Source organism: Acanthochromis polyacanthus, chromosome 14 (genome assembly GCF_021347895.1).
Source record: "Acanthochromis polyacanthus isolate Apoly-LR-REF ecotype Palm Island chromosome 14, KAUST_Apoly_ChrSc, whole genome shotgun sequence".
NCBI classification, from domain to species: domain Eukaryota; kingdom Metazoa; phylum Chordata; class Actinopteri; family Pomacentridae; genus Acanthochromis; species Acanthochromis polyacanthus.
The window spans coordinates 17,240,043-17,265,501 of record NC_067126.1 but is presented as its reverse complement, the minus strand read 5'-3'; the positions used below and the strand labels follow the sequence as shown (position 1 = coordinate 17,265,501).

At 38.2% G+C, this 25,459-nt stretch overlaps 1 long non-coding RNA gene across 1 annotated transcript; it reads left to right on the top strand.

Moving 5' to 3' along the window:
• Positions 1–16,916: 16,916 nt before the first annotated feature.
• Positions 16,917–22,688, top strand: LOC127537140 (uncharacterized). Its single transcript, XR_007946637.1, has 5 exons — positions 16,917–17,588; positions 17,811–18,173; positions 20,074–20,370; positions 20,974–21,066; positions 21,769–22,688. It is a non-coding gene; the product is annotated as an uncharacterized LOC127537140 (long non-coding RNA).
• The last annotated feature ends 2,771 nt before the right edge of the window (positions 22,689–25,459 follow it).

The window sequence follows — 25,459 nt, the reverse complement described above, 5'->3', positions numbered from 1 at the left end:
ATAGAGCTAGCCGGCTACATAGCCCATCGGCAGGACAGGACGGAGGACAAAGTTCTATTCTATTCTATTCTATTCTATTCTATTCTATTCTATTCTATTCTACATGTATTTCCACTCTGATCACAAGATACACTACTAGTCAAAAGTTTGGACACACCTTTTCATTCAGTGGTTTTTAGTCAGTTATTTTTACATTGCAGATTAATACTGAAGATATCAAAACTATGAAAGAATACATATGGAATTATGCTGAAAAAAATAATATTAATCTTCAGTATTAATCTACAATGTACAAAATAATACAAATGAATAAAAGCATTGAATGAGAAGGTGTGTTCAAAATATTGACTGGTAGTGTGTATGACAAACACGAAAAATGTAAGGACATAAAAGGAAAAAAGAATATTCTTTTGTTTCTTTTTTCCAAAGGGCACTGCCATCTTGGAGTACAACAACTGGTAACGTCACAGGGTGTTGGCTTTGCAGGTTTAGAGAAATACAATAAAAGACAAACAGGGAAAGACGAATCGAGAACAACAGAATCAGTATAAAACAAATGTTTATATCCAAGAGTGATACAGTAATGGCCTCCCTTTTGTCTTCTTATGATCTGTGGCTCCTCAGTCTCCATGAGTGAGGGTGGTTTTCCCTCCATTGGTTATGAAATGATTTTTAAAATGTTTTGCTCACTTTTATAGGTTGAATGTATTCTTAATTTTTTTTGTCATAATTTGGTTTCACTTTTATATCTTCGAGAAGCCGATGATGTACTTAATGTTCTCGGATTGGTCAAAGCTCAGAAAAAGGGTCAAAAACGTCAACAAAAACCGGGTCAGGAGTGATTGGACGTGGAAGAAAGCTGAAAAGAGAAGGTTGCAGCAGGAAACGTCAACTACTCGAGTCCTCCATGGCACTTGAGTTTAGTGAGTAAGGTAAGAGCAGAAGGGGAGCTGCCACTCGGACGCTGTTCTTCCACCCAGGGAGGACCTCTTTCTGCTACACATACTGCCCTAGTTGAGGTTTTAGGTGGAATATTCCTTTTAACCAGCCCCTCAGGTCTCGTTGAGGATTTTGGATGGAATACTTGGTTAAACCAACATTTTAGATGCATATCCAGGGATTTTTGGTGGAATGTTCCTTTAAGGTGGATGTGTGAGGACCTTGTAGGTGGAATGCTTCCTGAAACCAACCTTTTAGGCCAATATTCAAAGATTTAAGGTGGAATATTCCTTTAAAACAACCTAAATTTCATGTTTTGATCATTATCAAGTCAGAAACCTCAATCCAGACTCCTCATAAAGACATTTGAGATTTATGCTGCTGTTATTTATTTAGTCCAGACTAAATAACGGAAATCCACAACTGTAATTTTATTTCAGGACTCGGTTATTAAATGTCAAAACAATCCACGTGACTCTAAAAACTCATCAACTTTACAAACTCTAAGATTAAACTCTCCACAAGGGTCCAAAATAAGCCGGACTTCTACATGAGAGCTTTAATTATTCTGCATCTACTTCCTGAAAAGTTTGGTCAATAAATAAGACAAAAACTAATATTTTCTGCTGAACTAAAGACAAACTTTGTGATTTTTGTGCTCACATGTTGTGTTGTTGTAAACTTACTCTTTCAAATAAATACCTGCCTAACCCTCTGAAAACCAGCATTTGTCCTATTTTTGTGTTGCTCCTCGGCGACCCCAGACAGCTGGTTGTAATGTTTTTTGAGCAACACACCAAACTATGACGTTTTTACAATGATGGTTGTACGATGGAACCAGTTTGACATGTTCAGGTGTTCTTTGTGTGAAGACTCAGAGATTTCAGGTATCAGAAGGTGGTTTTCAACTTTCTTTGGTAACTTTCTGCTTCAACTTTAAAGTCAATTTACTTCACTAAGCCAGCCCTCTGGACTTCCAGTAAGCTGTGTTCCTATTGGCTGTCCAGGTGGCTGCTTGGTGTTATCAGGAACACCTGAGCAGCTCAGTGTCTTCCTGCTTTATGTCTGCAGTCAAACATTTCCTCTGCTTCTTTTCACTAAACCGGATTTGGCTCCGTTGCTTTAGTTTGTTTTTTAGGCATTGGCTTGCAGCTCCCAGTAGTAAAATCCTCTTTAATGTGTTTCTTGGTGTTTTAGGGCTTTGTACTGGATAGTTGTCTTGGTAAATGTGGTTCTTTAGCCACAGTTAGCATATGGTGCTAATGTGTGCAGTGATTAGTGGATTTGGTGCAGCTGAGTTGTCTTTATCTTGGCTGTAGTGAGTCTTTATAGGTTTTTAGTCAGACACATTCTGTATTCTTATTTGTGAACCAACGTTGTTTGTCCAGAAGGTAAGAGTTCCTGTCCTGATTCTCTTTTTAAAGAGGTTCTCTGGTAGGCTGCAGGAGACTTTAGCGTTTGGGTTATGCCAGTTTGGTTTTTGTGCGATTTCATTTCTTGAGGCCCCTCCCTGTGGTTTAGTGAGGTTTTCTGGAACAGTTCTACAAAGCAACCTGCAGCAGAAGAGACTTGGAGAGTTTTTAGGAAGTTCTGGAGACCAGACTTTAGAGCAGCAGAACCATTTGTCAGCAGTTTGAGCAGGAGAAGGTGCGCTTCAGAGTAGAAATAAGAAGGAAACCTTCTTGACCCATGTGGTGAGGTCCTGTACAAAGAGTTTGGTTGTGAAGAGTCTGTAGTTCATTGGTCTGAAAGCACCAGAAGAGTCGACTCATTAAAGGAGAAAACAGGAGATATTGTTGGTTCTTCTGTCGCTCTGCAGTTTCCAGTTTCCTTCGACTGAATATCAAGTTTCTATTTTAAATGATTTACTGTGTGAGCCCAAGATGACTTCAATAAACTCCCTCCATCCCCTAGACACAATATATATTATTACCATGTTAAATCTTTTTAAAAAAAATAAAAATATGTTTTTGAGTTTTAATCATAGTTTTAGCATAGTTTTTCTCTTTGCTTGTTTAGTTTTGTCAGCTGTGTGAAAGGTGCTAAACAAATAAAGTTCAATTGATAAACTGAATAACCGATTAACTCATGATTGTGACAACAGAAGTATTTTTCTTGTGATTTAAGGGTTTGTTTCATTTTTAAGGTTGGGGTTAAAATCTTGACAGAAATAAGATTAAAGAAATAAACTACATTAAAAAGGAATTAAATCAAAGGAAAAAAGCCACTTAAAAAGAAAATTAAATATTAAAAACAAATTATATTAAACAGAAAAAATATTTAATTAAATAATTAAACAGAAGTTACAAAACATGTAATTATGAAATTAAACATTTTTAATAAATATTAAACATTAAAGATGAAATATTTTAGATAATTAAACATTTTAAAAAAATACAATTAAACAAGAAGATTATTAAACATTTTAAAAATACAAACTATTTAATTAGATTATTAAACCTTTAAAATGGCAAAACATTTAATAAAAAATTAAATGTTTAATTAAAATATTAAATCTTAAAGGCAATAAAACTTTAAATAGGAATTAAAGAGAAAATACAATGAAGCAAATAAAAGAAAATTAAACATTAAAAGGTTGTGAAACATAAAAAGAAAAACCTTAAAGATTTAATCTAAAAATTAAACATTGAGAAAGAAAAGGAAATTTTTCAAACAAGCCAATAAAACATTTGAAAAGACAACAATTAAAAATTAAAAAGACAAAACATTTCAAAATCAGATCAGACATTAGAAAAGAATATAAGGTGAGAAAAGATTAAAACTAAACATTTAAGAAGAATCAAACTAAAGAGAAAACATTTGAAAAGACACCCGTTGGACTTTAGAAGATCAAATTAAACAGAAAAGATGATAAAATGATCAAAAAGAGCAAAAACAGATAAAGGTCTTAAAGCGTTTTCTAGTCTGAAATGAAAACATCAAGTTGTTTCTTCAAACATTTCCTCTTTCTATGTTCTTGGTTTGACTGTGGACAGATTTACTAAGAACTCATTTCAGAAAACTGCTTTTCAGATAAAGTCTATGAGTAGTTGAAGACATCGATCAAACTAATGTTACCTTCTGATCTCCACAAACTTTACTGTTCAGTGAAAAGAATCAAAGTTTGGTCAGGATTTCTAAAAACCCCACAAGTGAAGGTCTGAGAAGAACTCAGCTGGATGGTCTAAATGTGAAATTAAGACTCATGTTCAAGTTTTAAGGCTTCTGTTAACCAGACAGTTCAAACTAACAGAGGAGTACTAAGAAACTTTTAAAATTTCAGCCCTCAGACTGTCAAAAGGTCCAAACTAACAGTGATCTACTCAGGAACTTAGAAGATATCAGTCCTTGGACTGTCTGAAAGTTAAATCTAACAGAGACCTGCTGTGGGACTTAGAAAATTTCAGCCCTCAGACTGTGTGAAAGCTCAGGTCCTGAGGACTTGGCAGGTCTGGAGGCTTTGGAAAGTCTTGGAACTGAGGGTTCAACCCTCCAGCACAAAGGCTGAAGTCCAACCTCCTGAGAAAAACGGTCGAGACGAGACTCGAGTTAAAAAAAAAAACCTTGAAAATGAGAAAAAATAGATGATAAATGCGCAAAAAAAAGAAGCATAGAAATATTCCAAGTGGCAGTGAACAGTTCTGTAATTTGATTGAGACAAATCCAAAGTCAATGTATCTTACTCCAACTAATGAGGATGAGGTATTGGAGACTATAAAGAAATGTAGTAATAAAATATCACAGGATGCTAATGGAATAGACATGAGAACAATTAGGCTTGTGGCTGAAGCAATTGTTAAGCCACTCACACATATTTGTAACCTGTCATTTAAATGTGGACAGTTTCCCTCAGAAATGAAAGTAGCTAAAGTAATCCCTTTATTTAAATCAGGAAACAAACATTGTTTTACAAATTACCGGCCTATCTCCCTTTTGCCGCAGCTCTCAAAAATACTGGAAAAATTATTCAATTTAAGACTTCTCAGTTTTATTGGAAAAATAATTTGCTATCCAACGCTCAATATGGCTTTAGACAAGGACGATCAACATCACTTGCTTTAATTGATCTTGCAGAGGAAATCACAAACTGTATTGAAAAACATAAATTTATTATTGGAATTTTTATTGATTTACAGAAGGCTTTTGATACGATTGATCATGACATTTTACTAAATAAACTGGAAAAATATGGTATTAGAGGAATTCCACATAACTGGCTAGAAAGCTATTTGGAGGATAGGCAGCAGTTTGTACAGATTGATCAATATAAATCTCTAAACCGGAGCATTTTATGTGGGGTACCACAAGGTTCAATTCTTGGGCCAACATTGTTTTTACTCCACATTAATGACATTTGTAAATTATCTAAAATCATGAAATTCATACTTTTTGCAGATGATACTAATATTTTATGTTCTGGAGAGAATTTGGAGAATCTTCAGAATGCAGTAACTCAAGAATTGTGCAAGTTAAATAATTGGTTTAACATAAATAAATTGTCTCTGAACTTAAAAAAGACCAAATTTATGCTGTTTGGGAAACGGAATAAGGATTTACCCGTGCAAATTACTGTTAGTAATACAGTTATTGAAAGAGTAAAGCAAAATGTGTTTTTAGGTGTAATCATTGATGAAAGGCTATCTTGGAAGCCTCATATAAATCATTTACGTTCAAAAGTAGCTAAGTGTGTTGGTGTGATGAAACGATGTAGTCTGATGCTCACTCAGAGAGCTTTATTTATCTTGTATCAGTCCTTTATAATGGTATACAGGTAAAAGCCAGAAAATTAGAATATTTTCATAAACTTGATTTATTTCCGTAATTGCGAACAAAAGGTATAACTTTTACATTATATGTAATCATTGCACGCAGACTGATGCACTTCAAATGTTTATTTATTTAATTTTGATGATCATAGGTGGCAACAAATGAAAATCCGACATTCCGTGGGTCAGAAAATTAGAATATTGTGAAATGGGTCAAGTTTGAAGACACCTGGTGCCACCCACTAACCAGCTGATTAACTCAAAACACCTGCAAAGGGCTTTAAATGGTCTCTCAGTCCAGTTCTGAAGCTTACACAAACATGGGGAAGACTTCAGATTTGACAGCTGTCCAAAAGGCAACCATTGACACATTGCACAAGGAGGGCAAGACTCAAAAGGTTATTGCTGAAAAGGTTGGCTGTTCTCAAAGCTCTGTGTCCAAACACATTAATGGAGAGGCAAAGGGTAGGAAAAACTGTGGTAGGAAAAAGTGTACAAGCGACAGGGATCACCGCGCCCTGGTGAAGATTGTGGAAAAAAAACCCATTCAAAAATGTGGGGGAGATTCACAAGGACTGGACTGCTGCAGGAGTCAGTGCTTCAAAATCCACCATCAAGAGACGCATGAAAGACATGGGTTTCAACTGCCGCATACCTCGTGTCAAGCCTCTTTTGAACAAGAAACAGCGCGCAAAGCGTCTCACCTGGGCTAAGGAAAAAAAGAGCTGGACTGCAGCTGAGTGGTCCAAAGTTATGTTTTCTGATGAAAGCAAATTTTGCATTGCCTTTGGAAATCGAGGTCCCAGAGTCTGGAGGAGGACAGGAGAGGCACAGGATCCACGTTGCCTGAAGTCTAGTGTGAAGTTTCCACCATCAGTGATGGTTTGGGGTGCCATGTCATCTGCTGGTGTCGGTCCACTCTGTTTCCTGAGATCCAAGGTCAACGCAGCCGTCTACCAGCAAGTTTTAGAGCACTTCATGCTTCCTGCTGCTGACCTGCTTTATGGAGGTGGGGATTTTATGTTCCAACAGGACTTGGCGCCTGCACACAGTGCCAAATCTACCAGTGCCTGGTTTAAGGACCATGATATTTCTGTACTCAATTGGCCAGCCAACTCGCCCGACCTTAGCCCCATCGAAAATCTGTGGGGTATTGTTAAGAGGAAGATGCAGAATGCCAGACCCAAAAATGCAGAAGAGCTGAAGGCCACTATCAAAGCAACCTGGGCTCTCATAACACCTGAGCAGTGCCAGAAACTGATCGACTCCATGCCACGCCGCATTAATGCAGTCATTGAGGCAAAAGGAGCTCCAACCAAGTATTGAGTACTGTACATGCTCATATTTTTCACGTTCATACTTTTCAGTTGGCCAACATTTCTACAAATCCTGTTTTTGTATTGGCCTCAGGTAATATTCTAATTTTCTGACCCACGGAATGTCGGATTTTCATTTGTTGCCACCTATGATCATCAAAATTAAATAAATAAACATTTGAAGTGCATCAGTCTGCGTGCAATGATTACATATAATGTAAAAGTTATACCTTTTGTTCGCAATTACGGAAATAAATCAAGTTTATGAAAATATTCTAATTTTCTGGCTTTTACCTGTACTTGAGCTATTGTATTGAAGTGTGGGGAAATTGTTATAAAACTAATTTGTTACCTTTAGTTACTCTGCAGAAACGAGCCATCAGAATTGTGCATAAAGTGAAGTATAATGATCACACTAATCCACTGTTTCTTAATACCTTTAACTTAAAATTACAAGACTTAGTAAATTTTAAAACAACTCAAATTATGTATAGAGCATCAAAAAAATTATTGCCCAATAACATTCAAAATTTATTTCAAAACAGAGATGCTCTTCATAAATATAATCTGAGAGGAATTGATAAATTATACCAGCCCAAAGTAAAGACAACCCTAAAGTCTATGTGTATCTCGGTGAAGGGAGTCATATTATGGAACAGCCTATCTGAAGAAATTAAAGCTTGTAAAAATTTAGTTAGGTTTAAAATCACATTTAAAAGATACATAATGGAAAAGTACCAAGAGGAAACGATTTAATAACGCAACCATGAACAGACTCATGCTCACTGTGTGTGCATGGCCCTGGGTATGGTTGACATTACTTTGATGTTGTACATATAAATACTTGTGCAAAGGGAGTAGCCAGCAAGTTTTGCTGCCTGCTTCTTTTGGTTGTGTGTCTGTCATGTGCTCTTTTGGGAGAGAGGGGTGTGGGGTCGGAGTATGTGTGGGCCTGTCGTTGTCTTGTCTTTGTCTTGTGTTTGTTGATTGTGATTGTGATTGTAATAATGTTATATTGTATTGTCTGTTGTTGTGAGTGATGTCGAGTGAGGGGCTGGAGCCTTATAAGCGTAAGCTTCTTCCATCCCCTTTTCAAATCACAGGAATGTAAATTTGTACTTAAATTTATATATTATTATTATTATTATTTGTTGTAAAAAGTATGAACTATGTTATTGCACCCCAGTACTGATTTGAAATAAAAAATTAAAAAAAAGAAGAAAAAAAGTTTTTTATATTCATGCATTTTTTTTCAACCCCCGCTATCCCCCTCATCATTACCGGTGTACTCCAGCTACACCCACCACGTCCCCTCTTGCCATTCCGGACCCCGTGAAGCAAAGCATCGGCTCCAGTATGTGCTGCTTGTCATGGCGCACCGACCCGCTGCCGTTACGCACAGACGCAGCGGCACTTTCTGTCTTAGTGGACGACTGAAGGCGGAGAGTAGGTGGAGAGGTGGGTGGCAGCCTCCCCCCTCCCCCCACCGCCCCCCTCTACTCCCCCACTGCCCACCACACCCTTCCCCGCCCCATGAGTTTTTCGAAAATTCGAGTCTCGAGGAGTTTTCCTGAGTTTCCACGAGGTCGGAGACAGAACAAGTTGTCATGGAAAGGTGTTGAAGTTGGCGAGGATGGAGTGACTTTTAACAGCGACTCGAAGGAAGGTGACTAGAAGAGCAGGTCTTTAACCACCATCCATAAAATCCATGGAGTTGGCTCCAAAGAAATGAAGGGAGGTCAACTTTTATCAGCCTCCATCCAGATGTTCAACTTCATATTTTACTTTGAGATTTTTAGCACCAAAAACCTTTAGTATCACACTTTATTATCATTTATTAGGACTTTAATGGAATCCACCAGCAGATTTAGTTTTTGATGAGAAACTTTATTCTTGTTGTCGTGGGACTGCAGGACTTAAAACTGTTCCTTCTATTTTACCTCATGTTTATTAATTTTAGTGGAGAAAGTTATTATAATTGTGGATTAGTCTCTTAAAAACCAAATAATAAATTGCATTAGTCAAGAGGCTTAAATTTCTTACTTTGTCATATTTTAAATATTACAAAAAAATATAAAAATAAAGTGTCTTGAGACTATTTGACCTGTAATTGGCGTTATATAAATAAAATTGAATTTAAATTGTATGTACCTTGTAATGTTGGAGGAATTCAGCCATATATGTTGGAAAACACATTTTCTTTGTCCATTAATCTGTTGATTGTTTTCTCCAGAAATTCATTTCTTGTTTTGGTTTATAAAATGTTAAACCCAAAAATATTTTCAATTCAGTTCAATTCAATTTTATTTATATAGCGTCAATTACAATCAAATTGTCTCAAGACGCTTTACAGAACCCATATGCCTGACCCCCAGAGCAAGCCCAAAGGCGACAGTGGCAAGGAAAACACCCTTTTAACAGGGAAAAAACCTCAAGCAGAACCTGGCTCTAAATAGGGGGGACCCATCTGCCTGCTGGCCGGGCGGGTTGAAATATTCAGTTTACTGTCATAAAAATCAAAAAGATTTACATTCGTGATGCAGGAATCAGGCAGTTTTTCACTTTTTACCTTAGTTTAGTCAGAAAGATAGTTGATAATGTGTGAACTGTTGCAGCTTGTGAATCGTAGAAGGTTTTAATCTTTGGGGCCGAGTGTCAGAAAACATTTAGAAACCAACAACAAGGTTTTGAACATCATTAAATTGAAATCCAACTTTTGCATTACAATGTCTAATTAAAAGTCATATATTTCCAACGTAAATGTGTGATAGTCATTGTACTGTTACACCCAGTGTGACTCCTGTCCTATACTGGGATTCACAGCCAGCTAAACTCTCCCCTGTACCGCATCCTCCAAGGAACAGGCCAATGTGGTAGTTGAACCGATTTTAATACAGAGAAGTGTGAAATTGAAATAAACATACAGAATATGCTGGTCAATAACAGTCCAAATTGCTTAAGACTTTAAACACATCAGTATTACCGGTAAGTATGGATTAATTTACATAAGAAAACCGCTGCAGGGGACTTGTAAGCAATAAGGTATGAAAGTTGAATCAAAGCTAAAGCTAAACTACCCTGAAGGTACTCCAAAGCCTGAAACCACGACTATTATTGTAAAGGTAATAACAGACTGACACTCACAACACTGCAAATATATCATGGCAACTACAAATATACATTACAACAATATCATCAGCATCTTTACTTATTTTGCCTCCCAGAGGGTTACTAACAAACTGGTAGATGGTGAAAAGAGGCTAGCATTCTCGCGCTAATGAAGCCGTTAGCACTTCCTGTCAAGCCGGTCAAGCCGATCAATTGGCTGAGGCAGCAGCATCATATGACCACTAACTGCAAACAACGAGGCCTAAGACAATTATGCCCCCTTCAGGCCCCAGTGGTTCAAACAAATAAATGAAAGTTACAATACACTCCCCGCCTGGCAATAATATAAAATGGCACGATAACTTATTTACAGATCATATTAATATCTGATGTCCTGGAGACAACGAAAGGATACACTCTGAGATGGGTCTGGAGAAAGTCTTATTTAATAAACAAATAAATAACTAAATAAAGTTAAAATAAGACTTTATTTTGACTTTATTTTATTTAAGAGTAAAGATGCTGATGATATTGTTGGAATGTATATTTGTAGTTGCCATGATATATTTCCAGTGTTGTGAGTGTCAGTCTGTTATTACCTTTACAATAATAGTCACGGAGCTCTGGAGCTTCTCTTCACATCGTCTTCCACGTGGACTGGTTTGATCGGGAGCATGTGCAACAAACATCTGAAAAACTGCACTTTAACATCAATGAATTACACTGAAGTTTAATCTCTACATAAATGAGACTGAGTCTGGATGTACTGCTCTGTCATTAGCTCCGAAGTTTAGGGAAAGTTCAAACAAAAGAGGACAGTTCAGATTAGATTGAGAATGAGCTTATTTTGAACAAACATCTCAGACTTTCTGAGCTTCAGCACCTATAACAAGATATTTTGACAACAAGCAACTCAAGAGATCCAGAAGTTGGAGAGAGTTAGCTTTAGCTGAGCCAAAGAACATGTGGGACGCTAACCTAGCAAACATTTTAGACTTTCCTCTGTGAATTCTGAGAAATAATTTCCTACTTAATGACAGAGCTACACATGTGAACTCAGTCTCATTAAAACAGACTCTAATTCAGTGTCATCCATCCATATTAAAGTGCAGTTACCCAAAATGTTTGTGACATGAGCTTCTACAAAACCTGTCCAGGTAGAAGGCCACTTTGACAAACAGGAAGTGAAAGGTTCCAAGCAGATTTATAGAAGGGGGAACCGGTCTGTACTAAGTTTGGTCGAGTATAGAGGGGTGTTTTTAGGGTGTTTTAACTTTTTTTTTTTTTTGGGGGGGGGGGGGGGGGGGGGCGGGGATCGCATCACGGGGGGGACCACTGTCCCCCGGTACCCCCACGGAAGATCTGCCACTGAATTGAACACTTTCACATTTTTTTCCGATCTTATATCTCTCCCCTTATATCCCTACTGCTTAATGGGAGAACTGAGCTGCAAGTTGTCCTGTCAGTATTTTGAATCGTGGTCTGAATGGTGTCAGGGTCATTCTCAAACACATTTGGAGCTCACTGATCTGTCTGGTATGGTATTTGGTTTGGATTATATTCATGCTTGAGAAAACTGCCTCATAACTGTATCTTTAGCCGAACATAATCAGCATGTGAAGGGCTACTTTCTTCTCTGTGTCACGTTATTTGTCTTTCTATCTACTCTGTCCTCTTGTCTGTCCTTTGCCTCTAAACTGTTTACTGAAGGCTGAGCTTGCTTAGTGACTACTGTAACCTCTCCATGACAGACGCAGGTAGTTGTTTGGAACGGGCGTTTATTCATGACGGCCTTTGAAGCAATTTCATCTTCACGCGCCAGATTCATGCCAAGCTCACATCAGGCTAATGTCGAGCTAGCGCCGTGACAACTGCAATTATGCACAGTAGAAGCACTTTCAGAACAGAATTTTCAATGACAATCACAGTCCAGACATTTGCAAACAAATACAAATAATACTTCGTTGCACTGCCAGTCATGAGAGTGTCCTTAGTCTTTGCGGTCCATAGAATCACTTAAATGTATCCAGATCGGCTCGGGAACCTGTCCTGCGATTGTGCCGTCCCTTTCTTAGTCCGTGGCGGAACAAAAACCGTGCAACTTTAGTTCCTACATGGAACGTTAAACCCTTTTACTCTTTTAACTAATTTAATTCATGAAGTTACAAGTTATGAAATACTATTTTTAACTTTAAACCATATGAACTTATTTATAATGTGAACACAACCGTAAATAATGACATTTACAACTACAACGCAGAGATCTCATTGGCTGAGTAGCGCCTGAATTCTTATGTAATTGGTCTGTGTGTTTCCTGAGCTGATAACCAACGATGTAATAACTGGAAAAGCTGCGCTGGGATAATAGAAGCGACCCGTGAACTTTAAAATGTCATTACAGTTTACTGATTACAGGTCCAGGGGAACCTGTTGGCCAGTCCCACTAGACACCGGCCCACCGGGACAGTGCCCGGTATGCCGGATGGCCACTCCACCACTGACATATAGCTGATGTCAGAGTCTGACATCAGCTGTATAAATTAAAGAAGTGCTGGGCCAGCCTCCTCCCAAACACTAGTCCTGCATGGTGAGTCAGAACAAAGGAACAAAGAACGTAGCGATGGAGAGGTGAAGCCTCATGAAACACTGAGGCTTTCCATACAATTGTGCCAAAAAAGATTCAAAGCTTCATGGCTTTACTGACAGAGACATCTGGTGGACAACTGAAGCCATAGCAACCTCTCAAGAGCACGACTGAAGCGCTGACACTGTTTCAATTCCATGTCAGCAATAAAAGTTCAGAAAAGACTGTGTGGTCATTCACGTATTTTGTTCATTTATACTAAATAATGATCATAACATCATTTCACATTAAAAGAAAGTCTCCTTGTTAGGCACTTAGAAATACAACTAAGTTCTTTGTTAAAAGGAACAAACTAAAACTCATATGCAAACACACTCACCCAAACTCTAAAACACATTCCAGATTAAACCAAAGAATAAATCTAAATGACAGAATATGAAGAATATGAATGCTGGTTCAGGTTCATTTAGATCTTTAAGCTTCATGTAAAAACTGGACTAAAAGTCCATCCCTCCTGCTTTGCAACTGATCATGGTGTTTGGATGAAGTCAGAAACATCTTGTTTTTTTGTTGAGTGTTTTTTAAAGAAAACCTTTAAAGCTAATATTTTATCAGTCATTTGGGGACTCGTATGATCCATCAGGAATGTTTATTCACAGAGACAAAGTGTCAAAGGTTTTTTTCTTAACAGATTTTTATTTAAAAGTCATATTTCTTTCTACTGTGATGGCCTTCAGTCTGCTCCTCTTCTGGCTCACCAGCTCCCCAACTTTAGAAAATATCCTTTCACAGGGAGCAGATGCTGGGATGCACAGATACTTACATGCCAGTTTCCACAGTGTATGTCCCACCTGCTGCCCAGTACTTCAGGGGATCATCTGCTCTTGCCAGATGTTGCTCTTTCAAATATCTGAGACAGACAGAAAGACAATGAATGACTCAATGCTGGTGTAGTGCCGACACTCTGCATGGCTGTCCAGCAAAGCCCACAAGCTTCTCTTCACTGGCACTGGCAGATGTTGCTGCATCATCCAGAGGCACATCTTCTGTCGAATCATTAATAAGGCTGGCACACTGCTGTGTCAGCCTTTCAACCGCAGCCTGAGCATTGCTTTGATTGCTAAAGCCAACCTCTGAACCATGGATCCAGGATGGTGGCCACAGACAGGGAGTTCACTTCTTACAAGCCACGGAATTTTTCATTCATGTTATTTCTCAAGTGGTTGGCAAGTGTGACACAATATTGTGAGCCTCATCAGTAACAGTCCCACAGGCCTTTTCAGTTATTCCTCACTCAGCTAATAAATCTGTAGTGACTTCTGTGATATGAGCTAAGTGGGTCAGTGGAAAATACTGTACACCAAAAAGCACATTAGCCAGATCTATGCCATCTGACACATAATGACAGGTTTACATTACGCCAAGGTATGCATCCATGTAGACTGATGTCCACATGTCAGCAGTCAAGCTAATAGTTAAAGCCTGCTGAATTTCTGCCTTCTCTTTGGTGATCGTGTACCTTGACTCCACCATTGCCTTTACAGCTTTGCAGCTTGGAGTGGAGTATAATGAGTCCAAGATTGATTTTTTTTTGTTTGTTTTTATTTTAGTAACATGAGAACATAAACAACATTTCCCACACAGAGATCAAGGTATTAAGTATGAAACACAGACATGTGCAAACATGCAGATGGCATACAACATAGGCAGAAGGCATTGTGCAAAGTAATACCTCAAGGGACATCAGATACATTAACCAGACAATGGCAAGCTAAAAGTGAATGTGCTCAGATGAGGGTCCAAGATTTTAATGAAGTTTCTGAACCCTTCATCCTCAACCACAGAAAAAGGCCAACCATCTTTAACAATAACATCCAAAAAAGGCCTCATCCAGCTGGTGTTTTCTGGACACAGACACATTTGTGTACAGTCATGGGCGAAAGTATTAACAGCCCTGGAATTTTTCCAGAAATTACACCATTTCTGCAAAAACAAAAGTTTTTGGTATCCACGTGTTTATTTCCTTCATGGACACTGGAAAACCACACAAAAGCAGAAGAAAAAAGCCAAAATTTACATAATTTTACACAAAACTCAAAAAATGGGCCAGACAAAATTGTTGGCACCCTCAAGTCAATATTTGGTTGCACAACCTTTGGAAGAAATAACTGAAACCAATCTCTTCCTATAACCATCAACAAGCTTCTTACACCTCTCTAATTGAATTTTGGACCCCTCTTCTCTTGCAAACTGCTCCAGGTCTCTCAGATTTGAAGGCTGCCTTCTTGCAACAATAATTTTGAGATCTCTCCATAGGTGTACAGTGGGATTTAGCTCCAGAGTCATTGTTGGCCACTTCAGAACTCTCCAGTGCTTTGTGTCCAACCATTTCTTGATGCTATTTGAAGTATGTTTTGCGTCATTGTCCTGCTGGAACACTCATGACACTAGGCCCTACATTGCAGCCCAAAATATTTTTGATATTTTCCTGATTTCATGATTCCTTGCACACCATCAAGACACCCAATACCAGAGGCAGCAAAAACAACCCCTAAGCATCTTTGAACTTCCACCATGTTTGACTGTAGGTACTGTGTTCTTTTCTTTGTAGGCCTCATTCCATTTTCTGTGAACAGTAGAATGGTGTGCTTTTCCAAAAAGCTCTACCTTGGTCTCATCTGTCCACAAAATGTTCTGCCAGAAGGATTGAGGCTTACTCGGGTACATTTTTGCAAACTCCACTCTGGCATTTTTATGTCTGTTTGTCAGCAGTGGGGTTCTTCTCAGCTTCCTACTATAGCGCTTCTTCTCATTCAGATAATGACAAGCTGACACTTTTGCACCCTGAGTTTGCAGGACAGCCTGAATTTGTGTGGAAGTTGAGTGGAGATGTTAATCCACCATTCAAACTATCCTGCGTTGCATTCTTTTGTCAATTTTTGTCTTCCGTCCTCATCCAGGGAGATTAGACACAGTTCCATGGGTTATAAACTTCTTGATTATATTACACACAGTGGACAAAGGAACTTCAAGATCTCTGGAGATGGTGTTGTACCCTTGAGATTGTTCATATTTTTCCACAATTTTGATTCTTAAGTCCTCAGACTTAAGAATCTTTCATTCTCTCCTCTGTGCTTGGTGTGACACCGTTAGGCTCACAACACAAAGGTTAAGTTTTATACATTTTAACTGGCTTCAAGTGTGATTTCTATGTTGCCAGCACCTGTTACTTGCCGCAGGTGAGTTTAAACGAGCATCACATGCTTGAAATAAAATGATTTACCCACAGTTTTAAAAGGGTGCCAACAATTTTGTCCTGCCCATTTTTTTTAATGTTTTGTAAAATTATGTAAATTTGGGCTTTTTTGTGTTTTTCCAATGCACATGAAAGAAATAAACACACATATACCAAAAACATTTGTAACTGCAACAGTTTCTGGGACAAATGGCGTAATTTCTGGAAAAATTCCAGGGGTGCAAATACTTTCGTCCCTGACTGTAGCTTGTACAGCACTAAACCACTCAAAACTTTCAAACCTGTGTCAAGCTGTCATTGACTCAGAACACACTGAAATTTTCTGACCCAATGAAATGCATTGAAACCTCTGAGCCTATGAAACGCTTTGAAACATTTTGAAGTGATGAAGCTTGAAGTGAAACAACGATGACGTCCGAAGCTTCAACTGCCGTTGGTTACAAGACGGTGGTGTTTATAGATAAAAGCTCTGAAGCCTTGGTATCATTTGTCCATCACTAAAAGAGAGGTAAGTATGAAGAGAACAAGCAATTCAACCACATTTTACCTGTCACTTAATAAAGGATATCTGATACTAATCATGGCTGTGTGTTTTCCTTTATTCCTCCATAAGATGGATGTAAACTGTAACACAATATTAATGAAATATCAACAAACCCAGGATAGTATGTGCTGCAATGTTGCATTAGCATGGTTCAATTAAAGCAAAATACACAGAAAGATGTTGTGTAATGTGTAACATGAGAGTATCAAAGGAAAGGAGAAATGAGAGTTCTCACCCACTTTGTCACATGACTTTTTAGTAAATAGAGACAAATATAATTTGACTGTTATGCTCTTCTAAAAGGGATACAGATCCGTTGTAACTGTTACTTATTTTATTATTGTTTTTTGAGATTCAGTTCACCTCCATAGATGTTTGAGATGACTAAACACAGCTCTGATATAGTCTTGGAGTCTTTACAAATTTGAAACTTGTTCTTGGATAAAGGACAATAAATAGCAAAATGTGCTGCTAGGGAGGAACTGAACAATTTCTGATGGAGCAGCACTTGGTTACAATGGGAAGGAAAACTGCCTTTTAAAAGGAAGAAATCTCATACCTACGAGACTCGGGAAGAGGGGTTTCTGGCTCAGCTGGTTGGAGTGAAAAGATTGCAAGGAGAAAATATGAACAGTGAGTAACAGACAGACAACCAACAATACGACCCTAAAGACTGGACAGGTTATAAAGATTATAGAACATGCAGAGCAGTCACTGGCTTTTTCCACGCCCCTCATCATGATCTAAAGGAAAATATGTGACCTAATCTCAAATACCCAGGAAATCACTGCAACACTTAGACAGTAATGTAGACTGTTTATAGTTTCATTGCTTTTAAATGGTCAGCACAAATGCAGCAGTGGAAAACCCAGTGATCGTATCTGTCCACATCAGAAGAGGAAACGGCAGTCTGTTGGTCTTAGCTTCTCATGAACATCCAATTTAACACTGTAGTTATCCCCAAAGTCCAGCCGACACAGACTTCAAGCTAAAGTGCTTTTCTCTCTGGTGTTTGTGGCAAGTGAGCTTGTCTACTCAGGAATGTTTGTTCTAGTGGTATGCTGTCTCCTGTTAGGTAAGTTGTCTGCAATTTTATATGATATTTTAATGCGCATTTCTTTCCTGTCACTGACAGAAATACACAGTGATTGATTCATGGAAGTTGGCAAATTTGGAACTAAAACTAGTTTCAAATTAGCATGTAACATTCAGTGTTGGGGTATTGATGGTGTTACAACCTGTGAGGCTGACAACAGGACATTTTTTGAGATTCCTTAAGTTTGTACTTTTCTTACAGCACTTTCAGCAACTTTGGCACTTGATGTCAATACTACTGTCGGGGACTCAGTGATTCTTCAATGTCGTATGAACACTAGTCCTACTGACCCTAAGAATCTACGCTTTTTCTGGCAAGATGACAGAAAGGCAGTTTTGTACTCTATGTACCAAGGAAGCATCATGGCAGAGCATGTAGCTGGACTTTATCAGCACAGGATCACAGCCTTCCCAGAGGACATGAAAACAGGAAATATTTCGATCATGCTTAAAAACGTGACTCTTAAGGATAACGGGAGAATTTTCCAGGCTTTTGCAGCCATTTTTGAGAGTGGAGGGAGATGGAGTCAGAGCGAGATCTGCAAAATGAACCTACATGTCGCAGGTAAGGATGAAAATGTCGCTTTTCTTCACAAAAATAGTTCAATAGAAGAGAAGAGTAATATTGTCTTTTAGCAGCTTTCTACAGCTGGAACATGTAGAAGATCCAGCAGCTTGGACTGCGACTTTATCTCTGAATACACTAAAACAATGACAATAGAAGGTTTTTAATGTTAGTCGATATTGTAAATTTCACATTGTCGTTGGCAGTGTTAGAGAAGAGTAGGCTGCTATTCCATGTCGAGTCGACATCGTGAGGACAGCAGGATTCCTCCCCAAATTGAACCAATGAGTGTTGAGCCTTACACAGTAGCTTTTTAGGTCCAGGTAGGAGCTGAAAAACTACCTATTTACCTGGACATGAAAGTGTACATTATATTTACTGCAACTTTTGTTCTGAGGCCATGCCAAGTGAAAGATGCAGCTTATATGCTGTATATGGCAACACACTGTGGCCATCATTAACGCCTTAATACAAACATTATGAACATTTAGTCATTATTCTCAGCATTAGTTCATTGCCTGACAAACCAGCTGATATTACAACAGTATAGCTCATGGTAGCAAACATTTTTAGCAATTAAAACATCATGTTTAGAGAGAAAAAGGTGGAAAGGAAGGTGGTGTTTAACTAGATGTGACAGTTCCATTTTTTTTTTGTTGCTATGGCACACAGTTTTGAAGATTTGAATGCATATTTTCTCAAGCCTCTCAAGCCAGGTTGTTTGTCATGAAACAACCTGAAAATTCCTGCAGGAAAAACAACCTAAAGCTATCTCTCAAGTGTGTTTCTATGGACAGCTTAGCATAGAATAAAGGCTTGAAACAGTTAGCATGGCTCTGTCCAAATGTCACAAAAGAATAATTTCTAAAGCTCACTAACTAATAAATGGCATCTCACTTCTTTAATTTGTATACATAAGTGCTAGACTAGTTTTATTATTCTTATTCTTAATAAATTATTCTTTATAAATTGTTATTTTTTGCAGGCAAGGATTTACTTTTTTTGTAGAAAGAGTTCAACAGATGAGAACTGTGATATAACTTAAAACACACTTCAAAAATTTGGGGTCATCCAGGCAATTCATGTTTTCGATGAAAACTCACACTTTTATTCATGTGCAACATAATTGCACAAAGTTTTTCTGATCATCAGTCAGCCTTTCAACACAATTAACTAACACAAAACAGCATTAGAACACAGGAGTGATGGTTGGGTTGCTGGAAATGTTGCTCTATGTAGATATTCCATTAAAAATCAGCCATTTCCAGCAAGAATAGTCATTTACCACATTAAAAAGGTCTAGCTTGTATTTCTGATTAATTTAATGTTATTTTCATTGAAAAAAATATAACTTTTCCTTCAAAAATAAGGACATTTCTATGTGACCCCAAACTTTTGAATGGTAGTGTATTTTTCTGTTATATTTGGTCACAGAGCTCTCTAAATAAGGTATTCTAATGCATGTATGTTGCTGGTTATGGTTGATATTTCTCTTTTGAAGAGTGACACCATCACACCATATTTATCTATGAAATGCTGTCCTGATAGAGGAGGAAAAAAATAGAATTGTATTTTTTGTATTTGCACCAGTTAAATATAAATAAGTTCTGAGTGAGCTCTACAAACACTTTAAATGACAGATATTTCATCTACTACAAAGTATAATTGTGCAAATTGTGCTTCAGTAAGGTAGCCACCCTTTGGTTGTAACTCAAGAAATCAAAATGTTTTGGAGGTGGTTCTAGCTTTGGACAAGAATTTGTTTTGACATCTCACCAAAAAAAGGGGGGGGGGATTATTTTGAAATTACTTTCAAAGATTTCTATATGTTTTAAAGTAGTGGTGAGGATCATGTTTTTCTTATTGACCTTAACTACACTGTGTGATTCTCTCTCTTCAGTCCCTTACAAGAACCTCAGTCTGGCTCTAAACGTTGACACAAGGACCGCAGTGTGCACTACACAAAGAGGATTCCCTGCACCTTTGGTACAGTGGAAGCTGCAGTTCTCTAACAACTCCTACGATTTTATAGACTGGAAGGATGCACACAACACAGCAATTCAGGACCCTCATGATAGCCTCTACAGTTCCAACAGCACTATATATATTCCTAAAGGACCTTATCAGTCTGTGACCTGTTTCAGCCACAACCCAACTATAAGTACGACTTTGAAAGCCACCAGCATTTTAAGCAAAGGTAAGTTAAAAGAAGCTCTGCAGCCATCCAAAGGCTAGTACATATTTGTACATTGCCCTTTAGAATAAATAATGCTGAAAGGAACTAGTGAAAGAGCAACAAGGAGGAAGATACCAAGCATTTCCTTCCTTTTTCTTATTCTTGTACAGTATAGTTTCATTTATTTCCTTCTTTGGTAAGTGACTTGAGCGAATGCTATGTTTGCAAAAATATAAATGGGACTGTTAGTAGTATTGTCTTTTTATAAATTACACTTCAAGCCTGTATATAGAAATACATTGTTAAGCTACAACAATAAAATCCCTGACAGGTGAAATGAATAACATTGATAATCTCATTAAGACACAATGTTCTGCTGGGAAATCTTGGTTTCTTCTCCAAACTCTCCTGGTCCCAGTCAAATTGAGAATTAATTTGAACAAACCAAATCTACAGAGGCCCACAGGACTGGACATCATTCATGCTGATTCATTAAATTAAAAACAAAGCATTAAAAGAAAGCTGAATTTGACATGTAAAGGCATTAAGTTGAGGTTCAGAAGATTTGATTTTATATTCCTTTCGAGTCTGCTGTCTAATTTTCCTTTCTCTTTCTGCCAACAGGTGCAGCAATGTGGAGCCTTGCTGGCTGGGCTGAAGTCTTGATAGTGGCTGCTCTCCTGTTAACCTGAGCTGTGGTTGTGTTGCACATTAAATGTAAATTATTTTCATTTATTCTCAAGTTTCTAATTTTTTAAACTTATCTAACTTGTGAAACTGTGAAATCACTGGACAGAATACATTTTATAAGAACTGAAATTCAAAAAGGCGAGAATGTGTGTTACTACTTGCAAGTATATACCCAGATAGCAAACTATGGGTGAATCAATGTTGAATCTATGTTGAGCCCTAACGTAGAAATTATACAGAAAGTGCAAGGTTGATAAAATGTTGAGTCAACGTTTGCTTACATAGATTACATGTTTGCAAACATAGATTCAACATTAATTAAACATTGACCTGTCAAACATTTCAATTAAACCAAAATACAATGTAGATTCAATGGCATCTTTTAAACACAAACTTCAATGTTGACAAAATGTTGTTGAATCAACGTTGATCCAACCATCAATCTTCAACCAAAACCAAAATTCAACCTTCTTAACCCTAATTCAACATTGATTTAACATCTTTTGCTATCTGGGTAAAGTGTGATTTATGGTTGAAAAGCAAACGTTGACTCAACATTTTATCAACCTTGCGCTTTCTGTATAATTTCTACATTAGGTCTCAACATAGATTCAACATTGATTCACCCATAGTTTGCTATCTGGGTAATGACTTAGCTGCATTCATTGGTCTATTTGGGACATTTGGAAATAAAATAATCTATATATCCACCTTGTGTTGTTTATTTAGAGTCAGACTGTGGTGGAAGAAGACTCCAGTGGGTTCTGAGTCTACTCTTGGGGTCCAGAAGGATTCCTTGCCACATACAAAAGTCAACTTGGCTGGCTTGTTTCAATGTGAAAAAAAGTCCTCTGCTGTGCAAAATACTACAGAGTCCAGATATGATTTTGTCTGCATATTTGAAACTGTAATCCACACCTAGAAAAATTCAGCATGTCATATCTAGGGTCAAACACTTTTATCAGTTGTCTCTTTCATTTATTAAAATGGTATGGTCCATTCTTACAATAATTCCTCTGTAAATGTTGCTTCATTTGAACAGAACACTGTAATCTGTAATCATTCACTTTATACATTAGAAAACAATAACATGATTCTCCAGATGAAATATTTGGGTTTTTGCAGAAAATACAACCATTTATTCAAAATTGAAGGCACACTGAACCAGTGTGGCTACCACAGCATCCTGCAGCGACATGCCAACCCATCCGGTTTGGGCTTATTGGGACCGACTTTTATTTTTCAACAGGACAATGACCCCAAACAGGCTGTGTTTGGGCTATTTGACCAAGAAGGAGAGGAATGGAGTGCTGCGTGACATGATGTGGCCTCCACAGTCACCTGACCTCAACCCAATCCAGAATGAAGGCTAGAGGGTCAACAAATGCTCAGCATCTCAGGGAACTCCTTCAAGACTGTTGGAACACTATTTCAGGTGACTACCTCATGAAGCTCATCGAGAGAGAATGCCAAGAGTGTGCAAAGCAGTAATCAACCCAAAAGGGGGCAACTGTGAAGAATCTAAAATGTGAAACATATTCTGATTTGTGTGACAACCTAATTCGATATGTGTTCTTTCATAGTTTTGATGTCTTCGCTATGAATTTGCAATATAGAAACTCATTAAAATAAAGAAAAAAAATACTGAATGAGAAAGTGTGTCCAAAATTTTGACTGGTACTGCGCCTGCACTTCATATTCCAGATTTGGTCATGTTCTACTAAAAATATTGAGTTTATATGTCCTCATATGTCATGAGGTCTTATGGAGCACAAACAGATTAGTGCTAGAATATAAAAATGATGTCTCAGAGTTCTTGAGGTTCTGGCGCTGTGTTCAAACCTGGTATTGGACACAAAAAAGCTGCAGCACCTTAACTTCTGTTTCACCTATGATAAATAGCTGTTTTTTTAGGATACAACACATGACACTGCATTAATGATATGCACAGTTACCACGCTGTTCACACCAGTGCGCTGTTGTTGTTGTTGTGTGTGTGTGCTCAGGTGTGTGTTTGTGTGTAGGAGAGGTCTAGACCACTTTCACTGAGGGAGGGTCTGAGGACGAGGGTTGAGCTGGCCAGGGACATCAAGCTGTTCAACAAACTGGCTCACAAGGCACCAACTGGGGAAAATGCCATTTGAGTTGGCTAAACCAAACAGGGAAAGGATTTTCTGCTTAGTCTGTTAACGAGAGAAAGCTGATTTTGAAAGGACACGATACTGCTGAGTCACACTCGTGAGGTCTGGGGCCAGACTTTAGTAAAAAGCAAACTGTTTAAGACCTGCTTACTCATTTAGACATCACTACCACAACTACCTAGCCTAGCCCTGCTAGACCCATGTTCTGAAGGCACAAGGGTCGAGGCACGCTCGACAGGGAGGGAGGCGGGCTAAAAGGTTGTCTATCAAATCACTCTGCAGCAGTTGGGTAGGTATACAACCAATCAGTGCAACGAATAGGCTCCTAGAGCGCCGGAAATCAGAGGATACAGTAGTTCGGTGAAGCCTTATTTATACAGTCAATGGGTGAAGCTCAAGTATATTACAGACATGTTAACAGAAAGATTATTCAGAGTCGGTGCTAATGGAGATCAACGACTGTTGTCGTTTTTGTTGTCGACCCTGGCAGAGAATTAAATTCGTTGCCGTGGGTTGTCTAGCACGGCTAGGCTAGTTGTTTCTGGTTGTTTCTGTCAGAATCGTCGCGCCTCTGTCGTCACTTAGTTACGCCCACCTTCAGACTCTACACTTCATGGTGATTTGTCCGGCCAGTTTTAGGAGAATCCAGCCTCGAGCCTTATGGAGGGTAACTAGACCCACCCTGGCAGAGAATTAAATTCGTTGCCGTGGGTTGTCTAGCGCGGCTAGGCTAACAACTACCTTTATTCTTTATGTGTTATATTATGGGACGGTGCTGTCATTCATTATAATGTCATTGATTAATTGAAAGTAACAGTGTAATAACGGTCAGTAAAGGTAAGTAGTCCTTGTAGACTTTATACAATAGTATAGCTTTTATTTATCTCCAGTGATAATGCCATTGTTGCAGTGTGATTTTTAGCCACCGTGGCAACAGGGCTTTAAAGATGGCAATGCCAGTCTGTCAGTTGGTCTAGTGCAACGAAATGTCTCAACAATTAGAAGACTAACTACACACAAATGCTGTTCATATGCACATTCCTACGAGGATCATTTCTGATAACTTTGTGATTCACTGACATTATGTCAATCATCACATCTTATCATCCAAAGTAGGAAATTGCATTTAACTCCAAGAAATGCCTGTCCAAATGTTTGATTTCTGTTGATATATGAATGTGTTGTGTTAGATGTTTTAATTTTTACTTTGTATTTCTTTTATTGATGTATTTTCGTATTGTTGATCCTCTGCCTCCAACACAAAGCACTTCAGGTCAACTTCTGCTGTTTTGAAATGTGCTATATAAATAAAATTGACTTAATTTCTGTGTTTAAAACAGACTGTCTGTGCATGAGATATTCGTGTTTGCACTTCCATAGTTTTTGTAGTCAAACTGGATTTAGTAAGTTTGACAAAAACATGGACTCACTACAGTGTCAGAGTTGTATGACTTAGCTTCCCTTAGAGCTTCTCAGTAGATACAAGATCCCCAAAAGGGTGTGACAATCAAAAACCAACCAATTTAGATCACCTGTAAAACTTTGAACTTGTCAGTGAACAAATAATTAATTAAAAAACATAGTTCATAAATTTAAACCCCTGTGTTCTCCCCCCTGTGAAGTTCGTAGTAAGCATACCGGTTTTATGGGTCTGTATCAGAGTACAGAAGAAGAGACCTAGAAAAAGCTGTGAAGTTCTGCCTTACAGCCTGGTGTCTTTGACATTTGTGTTTCCCACAAGTTTTCTAATGACAGCAAAAGTTCTCTGCATTGGACACAATTTGATCATTTCATATAAATCACTGTTATGCATCACCATCATACAGAAGTTGAAAATGAAAACACCTACTTCTGTTCATTAATTCTTATTTGTTCTTATTTTGTTATTCATTTAGAGCCAGTGGTGATGACTGCGAATCATCTGTGACAACTTGTTGGCCTACACACATTAAAAAGGACCAAGAGGTCATAGGGTCAAAGTCCCAGAATCCATTTGTTCCCCCTCCCTTGCTACACTAGACCTCTGGAGCCCCCTGGTTCCCATGTCTCTGCTGGGATTAATCCCTGAACCACAGGTGTGATAATCCCAAACAGAATGGCGCTGCTGAACACTGGGCCTGACAGTGCTTAGGCCCCAGTCTGCTTTGATCAGAGGGAACAACAGCTGTGTTCTTGTTGGTCCACCAACTGAGCCAGGACAAGCCTCCAAAAAGACAGAATTAAACAAAGCACACTCATTCCACTCATGAGGATACTTTTGAATAGATAATGTAGAGGGG